The sequence below is a fragment of the Nycticebus coucang genome, chromosome 13 (assembly GCF_027406575.1).
Source record: "Nycticebus coucang isolate mNycCou1 chromosome 13, mNycCou1.pri, whole genome shotgun sequence".
NCBI classification, from domain to species: Eukaryota; Metazoa; Chordata; class Mammalia; order Primates; family Lorisidae; genus Nycticebus; species Nycticebus coucang.
Window position 1 is genome coordinate 47,354,053 of NC_069792.1, and position 10,752 is coordinate 47,364,804.

Genomic DNA, 10,752 nt, shown 5'->3' on the forward strand with positions numbered 1-10,752 from the left:
TCTGACAGTGAACGTTCTGCTTTCTCTCTCTTCTTTTCTGCCTCTTTTCCTGTCTGAGTTATCTCAAGAACTTTGTCTTCTACCTCTGAAATTCTTTCTTCTGCATGGTCTAACCTGTTGCATTGCATCTTTAAGTTCCCTGATTGTTTCAGTTCCCTTACGTTCCATTGCATCTTTAAGTTCTCTGATTGTTTCATTTCCTTCAGCTCTGCTATATCCTTTTTATATTCTTCATATCGTTCATCTCTTATTTGATTCTGTTTTTGGATTTCCTTTTGGTTATTTTCCACTTTATTAGCAATTTCCTTCATTTTTTCCATCATTTCTTTCATTGTTTTCAACATGTGTATTCTAAATTCCCTTTCTGTCATTCCTAACATTTCTTTACAGGTGGAATCCTCTGCAGTAGCTACCTCATGATCCCTTGGCGGGGTTGTTCTGTACTGGTTCTTCATGTTGCCTGGAGTTTTCTGCTGATTCTTCCTCATGCGTGACTTCTTTTATCTGTTTCCTTGCCCTAATTTTCCTTTCATTTCCTCTTGCTCTTTTATGTTCTTGTGCCTGTGGACTAAGGGTTACAGGGCCAGAAGGGTGAGAAGGATGAAGAGCAAAAAAGGGATGAAAGAAAGGAGGACCGAGTGATAAGAAAAAAAAGAAAGATAGAGAAAGGAGAGGGGGTGGGTATAAGGAATATTGACAAAAAGAAGAGAGGCACAAAAAGACGGAGACAGGGCAATATAGGTATACAGTAGGGTACTTTGACACAGTAGGGTACTTCTGGGGGTGCCCAGTTGTGTGGTTCCCTTGAGGTCAGCAGCTCTTTGCTAACCTGATCAGACACAGTACCCCACCTCCACCAAGTAGAGAGGAAAGACAAAAATGCTATAAATCAAACCAAAACAAGCAAACAGAAAACTTTACGGGGATAAAATTGGGTGAAAAACCAAATGACAGCGGCAGGAACACTAGCAAAAATGAAGTTCTAGTTATTAAAAAAGGCAGCAATGGAAAATTATAATTAAACTAGAAAAATTGAGAAAGATAAAGGGATCTGTATGGAAAAGATTGAAATTAAAAAACAAAAGAACATCAACAACGTCAAAATAAACAAAAAAAACAACCAAACAAAAAAAAAAAAGAAAAAAATACACAACCAAAAACAAAGCAGTTTGTATGTTATTGAATATTGACTGGGCAACACCTGGTCTTCTGGGGTATGAGATGTTAATCACAGTTCTGATACGACTGGAGGCTGCTGATTTCTCAAACCCCAGGAGGTAGACACCCTAATCTCTCTTCAGCCCACTTAAAAGGCACTTTGAACTTGTAAACTTGCTGAGCAGAAACTTTCCTAGCTTTCTCGCTGGAATCACTGCTGAAGTGGCTATCCACTTACCCAGTGTGTCAAAACCGGTCTCACTCTGCCCCTGAGGGTTAGGGCTACAAGGCGGCTCAGAACCCACCCTTAGGCTACTTGGTTGCTGAGTTACCAGCTCCCACCCGTTTCTAGCACTGATGTTTCCATGTGACCCACCGCCAAATACTATTAGCTCCGTCTGGCTCAGCGGTTCAGACTGGGGCCCTAGACAATGGCCAAAGTTCTCCGCACTCCCGCTCAGGTCCTCCCCAAGGCAGTTCAACTCAGTGCCAAGTCCAAGGACACCAAAACAGTTCACAGGTAAGGCCTTTCTGGTTTGCAGTCTCGCTGCTACTGAACTTACAGTTGCGGGCGGGTTTAGAAGGATTGAACACACGCGACCACTTGCCGGTTTTCCACTGTTTTAGTCCTCCTCTTGGGGTCCAGAAGTCTCTCGCTGACTCTCTGTATCCTCATAGGAGTGATGATAGGCAGATCCCACCAGCCAGAGATGCCTGGAGTCCTATCTCCCCAGACTCACGGTGCCCAGATCCAAGGAAGCTGTTACTTGGCTGCCATCTTGCTCCACCCCCACAGGTCTGTACTTTTCTCAGTATCATTTGGTAAATAGCTTCTGGGTCAGGTTCATTATAGGTTGGCAGCTTCTCATCCATTACAACAAAACCTTCAAAATCTACACCCTCAAATTCTGCCATAGGAGATGGACTGTCTGATGCAGCCTATCATCATGCTCTTGGGTTGGGACAAATCCAACTTTTTTTTTTTTTTTTTTGAGACAGAGTCTCACTTTGTTGCTCTCAGCAGTGTTCGTGGGGTCACAGCTCACAGCAATGTCAAACTCCTTGGCTCAATTGATTCTCTTGCTTCAGCCTCCCAAGCATCTGGGGCTACAGGCACCCGCCACAACTCTCAGCTGTTTTTATTATTCATTTATTTATTTAACTTAATTTTTATTAAATCATAACTGTATACATTTACGGGTTACAATATGATGATTTGATATACCATGTGGAATGCTTATATCAAACTAATTAACATAACCACCTCACTTATTTTTTGTGGTAAGACATTTATGACATACTCTTAGGTGTTTTGAAATGTACTCTTGCGTTGTGTACATTAGGTGAGATCCCACCAAACACCCTCCCTCCACCTGCCCTCCCCCTTCCCTTCCCCTCTTCCTCCCTTTCCGTCTTTCTTTCTGGACTATCTTTGTGTTTTATCATTCCTATGACTATGTGAGTATATCTATATTGGTTTCATAATAATATTGAGTGCATTGGATACTTTTTTTCCCATTCTTGAGATACTTTACTAAAAACAATATGTTCAGCTCCGTCCAGGTAAACATAAAAGATGTAAAGACTCCCTCTTTTATGGCTGCATAATATTCCACGGTATACATTCACCACATTTTGTTTATCCATTCATGGGTTTGAATGAACATTTAGGCTGCTTCCCTGTCTATTTTTAGAGATGGGGTCTCCCTCTGGCTCCATCTTGAACTCCTGAGCTCAAGCAATCCACCTGCCTCAGCCTCCCAGAGTGCTAAGATTACAGGTATGAGCCACTGGGCCCAGCCTCCAGCACCTTTCAATGGTCCCTAACGGCCCCTATTCATGATTTGTTTATCCTTTTTTTCAGGTATTTATTAAAAACATGCTTTTGTTGCTGTCTGCTTTTTTGTCTTGTTTTGTTCTGGAGCCTTGCTGTGTTGCCCAGGCTAGAGTGCTGTGGTGTCAGCCTAGCTCACAGCAACCTCAAACTCATGGGTTCAAGGGAGTGATCTTCCTGCCTCAGCCTCCTGAGAAGCTGGGACTACAGGTGCCCACGACAACACCTGGCTAATTTTTTATATTTTTTGCAAAGACAGGGTCTCACTCTTGCTCAGGCTGGTCCACTTCATCTCAGCCTCCCAGAGTGCTAGGATTACAGATGTGAGCACCGTGCCCAGCCTTGCTGCTGTTTCTTACTTTTCAGTCTGAGAGATTGTGTCGCTGACCTTCCACTGTGTAGGGTGAGGGGTTAGGTCTCACACGTAAACACACTCATGTGCTTCTCCCTCCTAGTTCTTTCAGCTTATTTATGGCAGTTTTGGGTTAAATGAGTAGTCATTGTTTATATCATTCTAATGCTGTAATTACATTATTCTGTACTTCTATTAGTAATTCTATAATTCTATAATTCCATTACTTTCACCTGAGCTGTGTAGTTTCCTTGTATGTGACTTATGCATCTCCAAATCCTCTGACCATATTGAAAATTCTGAACACATTGAAAGATGCCAAGCATGCCGAGCATCGTGTTGATTGCGCTGTTTCTTGGAGCCATGGCTTCTCCTGCTCCTGCTTCCCACCTATTTAGGTGGAATACCTTCTTCTCCTGCAGCTTCTTAGAAAAGGCACATAGAATGGAAAATTATTCTTTGTGTCTGAAAATATTCTGTCTTCACATTTGATTAATAACTTAATTAATAACTTTATTGTGTTCGTTTGGAAAACGTTTTCTTTCTGAATTTCAAAGGCATTGCTCCGCTTTGTTCTAACTTCAAATGTTGCTTTAAATAAATCATGTGATACAATTCTAATGACAGATTCTTTGCATGTGACCTACATTTTTCTCTCTGAAAGATTTTATATTTTCCTATCTAGTGATCTGGAATTTCACAGAAATGTACCTTGATGTGAGCCTGAAAATAGATAAATAAATAAATATTGATCCTGACATTCAATGGGCTTTGGAGAACTCCCACTATTCAGATGTTGGAACTCTTTGATTTTCTAATTTCCTTATATTTTGTCTCCTAATTTCTGTCTCTTTAGTTTTTTTTTCTTTTGGTAAGTTTTCTGGGGAAAATGTCAGTAAGCTTTATCTTCTAAAATTTCATAACATTTATGTATGACAATCAAACTTTTAAATATCCAAGAGCTTCTAATTCTTAAGTGTTTCTTTTTTAGGACATCTTGTTGTTCTTTCATGATCGATATCATTTCATCTCTTCTGATCTTGGCATTATTTTCTGTTAAGTTTTGTTATATTCCTTCTTTGTTTCTCCTTCATTTTTGTTTCTCTCTTTCTTGTTAGTGGTTTTCCTCAAATGCCTGGTTGTGATAAGCTGTCCATTTATATTTATAAGTGAGTCTGAAAAGGCTAATTGGAACTCTGGGAGCACTGATGGGGCAAGGCAAATGCTGCATGTTTGTGTCCCTGCAAAGTTTACGTGATGTATTTACCCCTAATGTGCTGCTATTTGGGGACGGGAGGTCCTTAGTTCATGAGGGTGGAGGAGAGAGCTTTCCCTGCACTTGTATTCTAGCCCCCTCGTTTGCTCTCCTGTCACCCGTCTTCCCTCTCTTCCTCTCTCCTCGCTCTTCCCTCTCTTCCCACCTCCTCTCTCTCTCTCTGTCTCCCCATGCCTTCTGAGGACAGCAAGAAGTCATCCACCTGCCAAACAGGAAAAGAACCCTCACCAGACATCACGTCTGCTGAGAACTCAATGCTGGACTTCCCAGCCTCCAGAACTATGAGAAATAAAAGAAAAGTATTGGTTGTTGAAGCAAGCCAGTCTATAGGATTTTTGTTATAGTAGCATAAACTGACCAAGATATCAGGATAAGGGCGTGCATGTACAGGGCTCATACCTACACTGGGCCCTTTCACTGGGGGACCCTCAACTATCAACACCTGCAGTCATCTTTCTTAGACAATCCGCTTGCTCAGAGAGGGATCTAACAACCTTTCGTGTGGGGATGAGAGAGAGCATCTCTTCTGATCCTGGCATTCTGTCCTCTAAGTTTTGGTATATTACTTCTTTGTTTCTTCTTAATTTTTGTTTCTCTCGTTCTTGTTTGTGTTTTTCCTCAAATGTCAACATCTGCGGTCATATATTTTGGCATTCTCAGAGCACATGGAAAGGGGACCTTGGGGTCGCCAGTCAGAATGCAGACTGACATTTCTAATCTGGGGACCCCTCCAGAAGCCTTCCATCAGGCCGTGGACTTGCTGCCCAACAACCGGTCTCTTGACCTTCTTATCTTTATACAGAGTGGCCATAAAGTTGGTGTGCAATTCGAACTAGGCAGCTATTTAAAATTGCACACGAACTTTATGGCAATTATTTTAAATTGCACACAAACTTTCTGGCTACCTTGTATGAGGGTTTTAGGGGAGTGGGTTAAAATCCCTTACCTATAAGTGAATTGGGACATAAATATATGTGTTCAGCCTGCCATCTTAACTGAAAAAGAAGGTCCTATTTAGGACCTTTTAATGAAACTTCTGAATCCTTACACCTCTGACAGTCTGTATTGTGCCTCCACACTTCCTTAGTAATGGCTGCTATAGATTGCTAGTTTCACATCAGTTTCCCTCAGAGGTTGGAGGCTTTCCTCTCCTGGACTCTGAGCAGCCACGGATGCTGAGGAGAGACTGCTGTCCTCCCATGGGGACACCTGTTTCTTTACAGGTGATCTGTTTTGCTCTCTGTCTGAAAGGGTTTATGGTCTTTTCTTTACCCTTGATTTTTAATTTCCCAGATTCATCTCTGGGGGTAACAGTTGTTTTATTCATTTTGTTAGGTGCACAGGGGAACCTCCCACCCCAGGAAGAATGGTTCTCACTTCCAATTCTGCTTTCTTCGGGTCCCTTCCTTCTGGTTCACCATCAGCAGATTCTCATTTACTTTTTATCTTCCAAAGAATTCTTCAAAACTTCAGGGCTGATTCTGCCCACCTCATTTCGCACGTATGTTGTGGACTTCTTCTCATTTGTGAAGCGGGTAACCTCAGTGGGATTTGAGGGAGGACAGAGAGTGAACATATGTCTCCATCTGCCACTTCCACCCGGAAGTTTCACTTCTCCTTCACAATGCTCATCATTGGATTGCCTAGACCTCAGAATGCCAAATTCTCCAGACCTTTGCTTTCTAAGCCAACTTGTGGTTGTTTACATGAACCTTCATTAGAATATTCTCAGTGGGCAGCAACCAGTTTTATTGACATCATTTTTTGTGCATACCTAGAAAAGACAGCTAATTAAAAATTTTATGTCAGAAGAGAACCAGACAATTTAAATGATTTCTATTGCTATTTATGCTCAATTGTAACACTCTCCAATAGCAACAGCCAAAGCAATACTATAAGGAATACTGTGATTAGGCTGAGTGCCGTAGCTCAGTGGTTAGGGCGCCAGCCACATATACTGGGTTTGAACCTGGCCTGGGCCTGCCAAACAACGACAACTACAAAAAAAAAAAAAAAATAAATACCCAAGCGTTGTGGGCGCCTGTGGTCCCAGCTCTTGGGAGGCTGACGCAAGAGAATTGCTTAAAACCAAGAGTTTGAGGTTGCTGTGAGCTGTGATGCCACAGCACTCTACCAAAGGTGACATAGTGAGAGTCTGTCTCAAAAAAAAGGAAAAAAAAGGAAAGAGTACTGTGATTATAGTTCATCTTATTCCATTTTCTATTTTTCTTTAACTTTCTTTTTATACATGGGCATTAAACCTAATTTCTTTCCCTTTCTTTCCTTATAGGTATATTTATTTTTGTTCAAATTACTTTCCATGTGCACTTTTGAAAATCAGTCTATTAAATGATTCTAAAGTCTGTAAATCATTGTAAAGTGCCTGCAGAAAGGACCCTAAACTAAGATACTCATTAAAAAGTATGCCAAGATCTTAAATACTTTGATCTTTAGCTTTGAAAATAAAAGCTTTTGGTTCTTCGTTAATCACTTGGACTACATGATTCAGTTCTAAACTGTTTTCCTTGGGCTTTGGTAGAATTAATAATAAGTTTTTCAAAATCATTATTGAGTAGTTAAGTCTTCTACCCTATGAAATTTCCTCAAGAATAGAAATAACAAAAATGTAACTTCAATGTGAAAGTCATTAGTGGCTATGCACCAAGAATTAAACATATCAGGTGAAAAATTGATTTTATACAACTCAGTTATGGTAAATGTTATAACACATACTGGAATCATAAATACATCATAGCCTTACAACTTTAGAAGTCATTTTTCCTACACCTATGAATTCTGAAGGATTTCTTTGTTTTCTTTTTGTTGAAATTTTATTCGTTCTCTGACCATTCCAGAAAATTTGGGTTATTTTCTAGTCAAACAATAAATGAGCTTTTAAATGTGAACAGAAACTTTATTTACTGGTATAAAAATTTTAAGTAACATTGGAAATTGCCCAGACTTATGTTCAAAATTCTTGCTTTATAAATGTTAGAAATAGTAATAAAATGTTAATACTGAACTTAAAGTTGCTAGCCTTGGTGACACTCAAATTTTATATTATTAATTTCCAAAGAACCTAATTTTCCACAAAACCGACTTTGACAGTTGTGTGAAGACATAGTCACAAATACTACTACTCTTAATAGTAATTCAAGGGGACTTTTCCTTCCCAAACTTAAAGTTTGTCATTTACTATTGTCATTCTGTCATTAGATGATAAGGGCCAAGAAATATGTATTTTACTAAGTCATTTGTTAGTAAATACTATGTTATACAATCGAAACCAAAGGAATTTCATATGCAATAGAACCACCTCCCTACATTGACCACCTCCTTAAATAGATGACCTAATTTTCATTGACTGAACACACACCACATGTCCCTGTCAGTACAGTGGGCCTCACTCCTTACGTTGACCACCTCTGTATGTTGATTAGTTTCTTCAGTCCGTTGGGTGGACAACTTACAGAAATTCTGGTGTAGTTTAGATCTCAAGACTCATTTCTCCCAAGAAAATATCCTGAATTTAAAATTCACTTCAGAAATGAAATAGAGCAGCTTCTGCAGCACAGTCCTTGGCATAATCGGGCGTCTCATGGCCGTGGAGTCCTGGATGAGGAGCCCAGTTCTGGCTCTGTTGCTGACCCCCAAGTGGCTAGTCATCCCGGATCCTGAAACATGCCGCTTTCCCTCTAGCTCATTGATTTTCCAATCATAAAATGAGGACACTAACGTTTCTTTCTCTGCGGGTCACATCATAGCATTTGTATGAAATCCTTGCCTTCTATTACCTATACCTCTGTCTTTCACCCTTAAAACTAGAAAATATTTGCTGTAGAAAAATAGTAAGTTTATAGCAAGTCAAAGATTATCTTATTTATTTTATTGAGCTTCAGGCTTTAAGCCTTGGAAATAATCTTAGATGCAAATGATGGTAGAATTTTAAAATGAAAACAATTGTTTCATTCATTGATGCTAAAATTTCTCTTCATGAAAATCATAACATTTAAAAGAACTATTGACCTAGAATGAGCATTTGATGATTTTTTAATTAACCAAAGAAAATTTCTTCTTTAAAAAATAATTTTTTTAGTATAATTGGTTTTTTATTACAAAATGCTTACAAAAAATTTAAACAACTTGCCCTATGTAAAATTATTTATGACAATTTGCTTGAAATTATTATTTCTGCATTTATGGAATCATGTCTGGGAAATATATGCATGGGCATGTACACATATATCTATATACATTTTTTCTGGTTGTTGTTAGAGATGAGGTCTTGTTCTATCACCCAGTCTGGGTCATCATAGTTCACTGAAATCTCAAACCCTTAGGCTAAAACAATCCTCCCACCTCAGCCTCCCATGTAGCTGGGACTACAGGCGCATGCTACTATGCCCCGTATAGGCGAAAAGCCTATGTGCCTCTGGCCAAAAAAGCTGTTTGAGAGGGAGCAATGCAAAGACTTTGTGCAGGCATACTTGTGAGAAACTGAGGCAAAATCCCATATGGCCAGGTTGGTTGTGGGCATAAAACCCCCCTGACCTTGGCTTGGTGGCTGTAGCTCAAGTGGCTAGGGCGCCAACCATCTACACCTGAGCTGGTGGGTTGGAATCCAGCCCAGGCCTGCCAAACAACAATGATGAATGCAACCAAACAACAAAATAGCTGGCTGTTGTGGCGGGCGCCTGTGGTTCCAGCTCCTTGGGAAGCAGAGGCAAGAGACTGGCTTGAGCTCAGGAGTTGGAGGTTGCTGTGAGCTGTGACGCCATAGCACTCTACCCAGGGTGACAGCTTGAGGCTCTGTCTCAAAAAAAAACCCCTGACCTAAGGTCAGCCTGGTTGGTTGCAGGCATAAACCCCCCCTGACTTAAGGCCCACATGGGAGTGGAAGCTTGCAAACAGATTTCTGTATGTCTTAGGAATTTCCTGACTATGCCTTGCTAAAAGACTAAAGTAACTGCCTCTATACGGTGAGGCTAGAAAGGCAGATATTCAATCTGTCTTTCTCCCCCAGAGCCTCAGGCTTTATCAGATAAGAACAAAGAAGTAATGGCTAACAACATGTTCTCCATTAAGTCATGTATTTTTAGGAGGATTAAGTTAGATAAAGTAGTATCAGTTAATCTGGGTAAACCTTAGCCATAAGGATAGCTTTAGATAATGTTAGTAAAATGGTTATCAGTTAATCTGATTTATCCCTAGGCCGTAAGTAAGTACCAGGCAGTAAAGGGCCTGGGGCCAAGGTTTAAGTCATGTGTTTATTAATTAATTATGTGCCTATATAAGCTTTGGTGGAAGAAATAAAGATTGCCACATGCCATGAGAGCCATGGTCCCCTTTATTTTCCATGGAATTTCAGTTTTGCGGGTCTTATCCTCCGCAACACTGCTTCTCCACGAGACCCTAACAGCAAGAGCCCAGCTAATTTTTTCTATTTTTTTTTTTTTTTTTTTTAGAGATGGAGTCTCATTATATTGCCTAAGCTGGTCTTGAACTCTGGGCCTCAAGCAATTCTCCTATCTCAGCCTCCCAAAGTGCTAGAATTACAAGCATGAGCCCCTGTGCCTGACGAATGTATCTGAGTACGTTTTTTAAAGTGAGAATTTTTTTTTTTTTTTCGGACAGAGTTTTACTTAGTCATCCTCAGTAGAGTGCCATGGCATCATATCTCCCAGCAACCTCAGACTCTTGAGCTCAAGTGATTCTCTTGCCTCAGTCTCCCAGTAGCTGGGACTACAGGCGTCTGCCACGATGCTTGGCTAATTTTTAGGGATGGTGGTCTCGCTGTAGCTTAGGCTAGTCTCAAACCTGTGAGCTCTGGTGATCCGCCCCCTGGCCTCGTAGAGTGCTAGGATTACAGGCGTGAGCCACTGCGCCTAGCCTAAAAGTGAGAAATTTTTAAAGGATTATAGAATAGAAAGAAAGACTGCAAGATTCAAAGCACAGACATACCCTTAAATGACAACTTTGTTACCAATAAATGGACCACATTTGATAAAAATTTCAGTTTAGCAAACAGATGTCCTGTGTCTCATGGTCACCTGCTGTAAGAGAGGACTCCAGATGGAGGATCAAAGACATAAAACCACAGGAGCTTTTAGAGGGAGTCCTCAACTTAGTAAA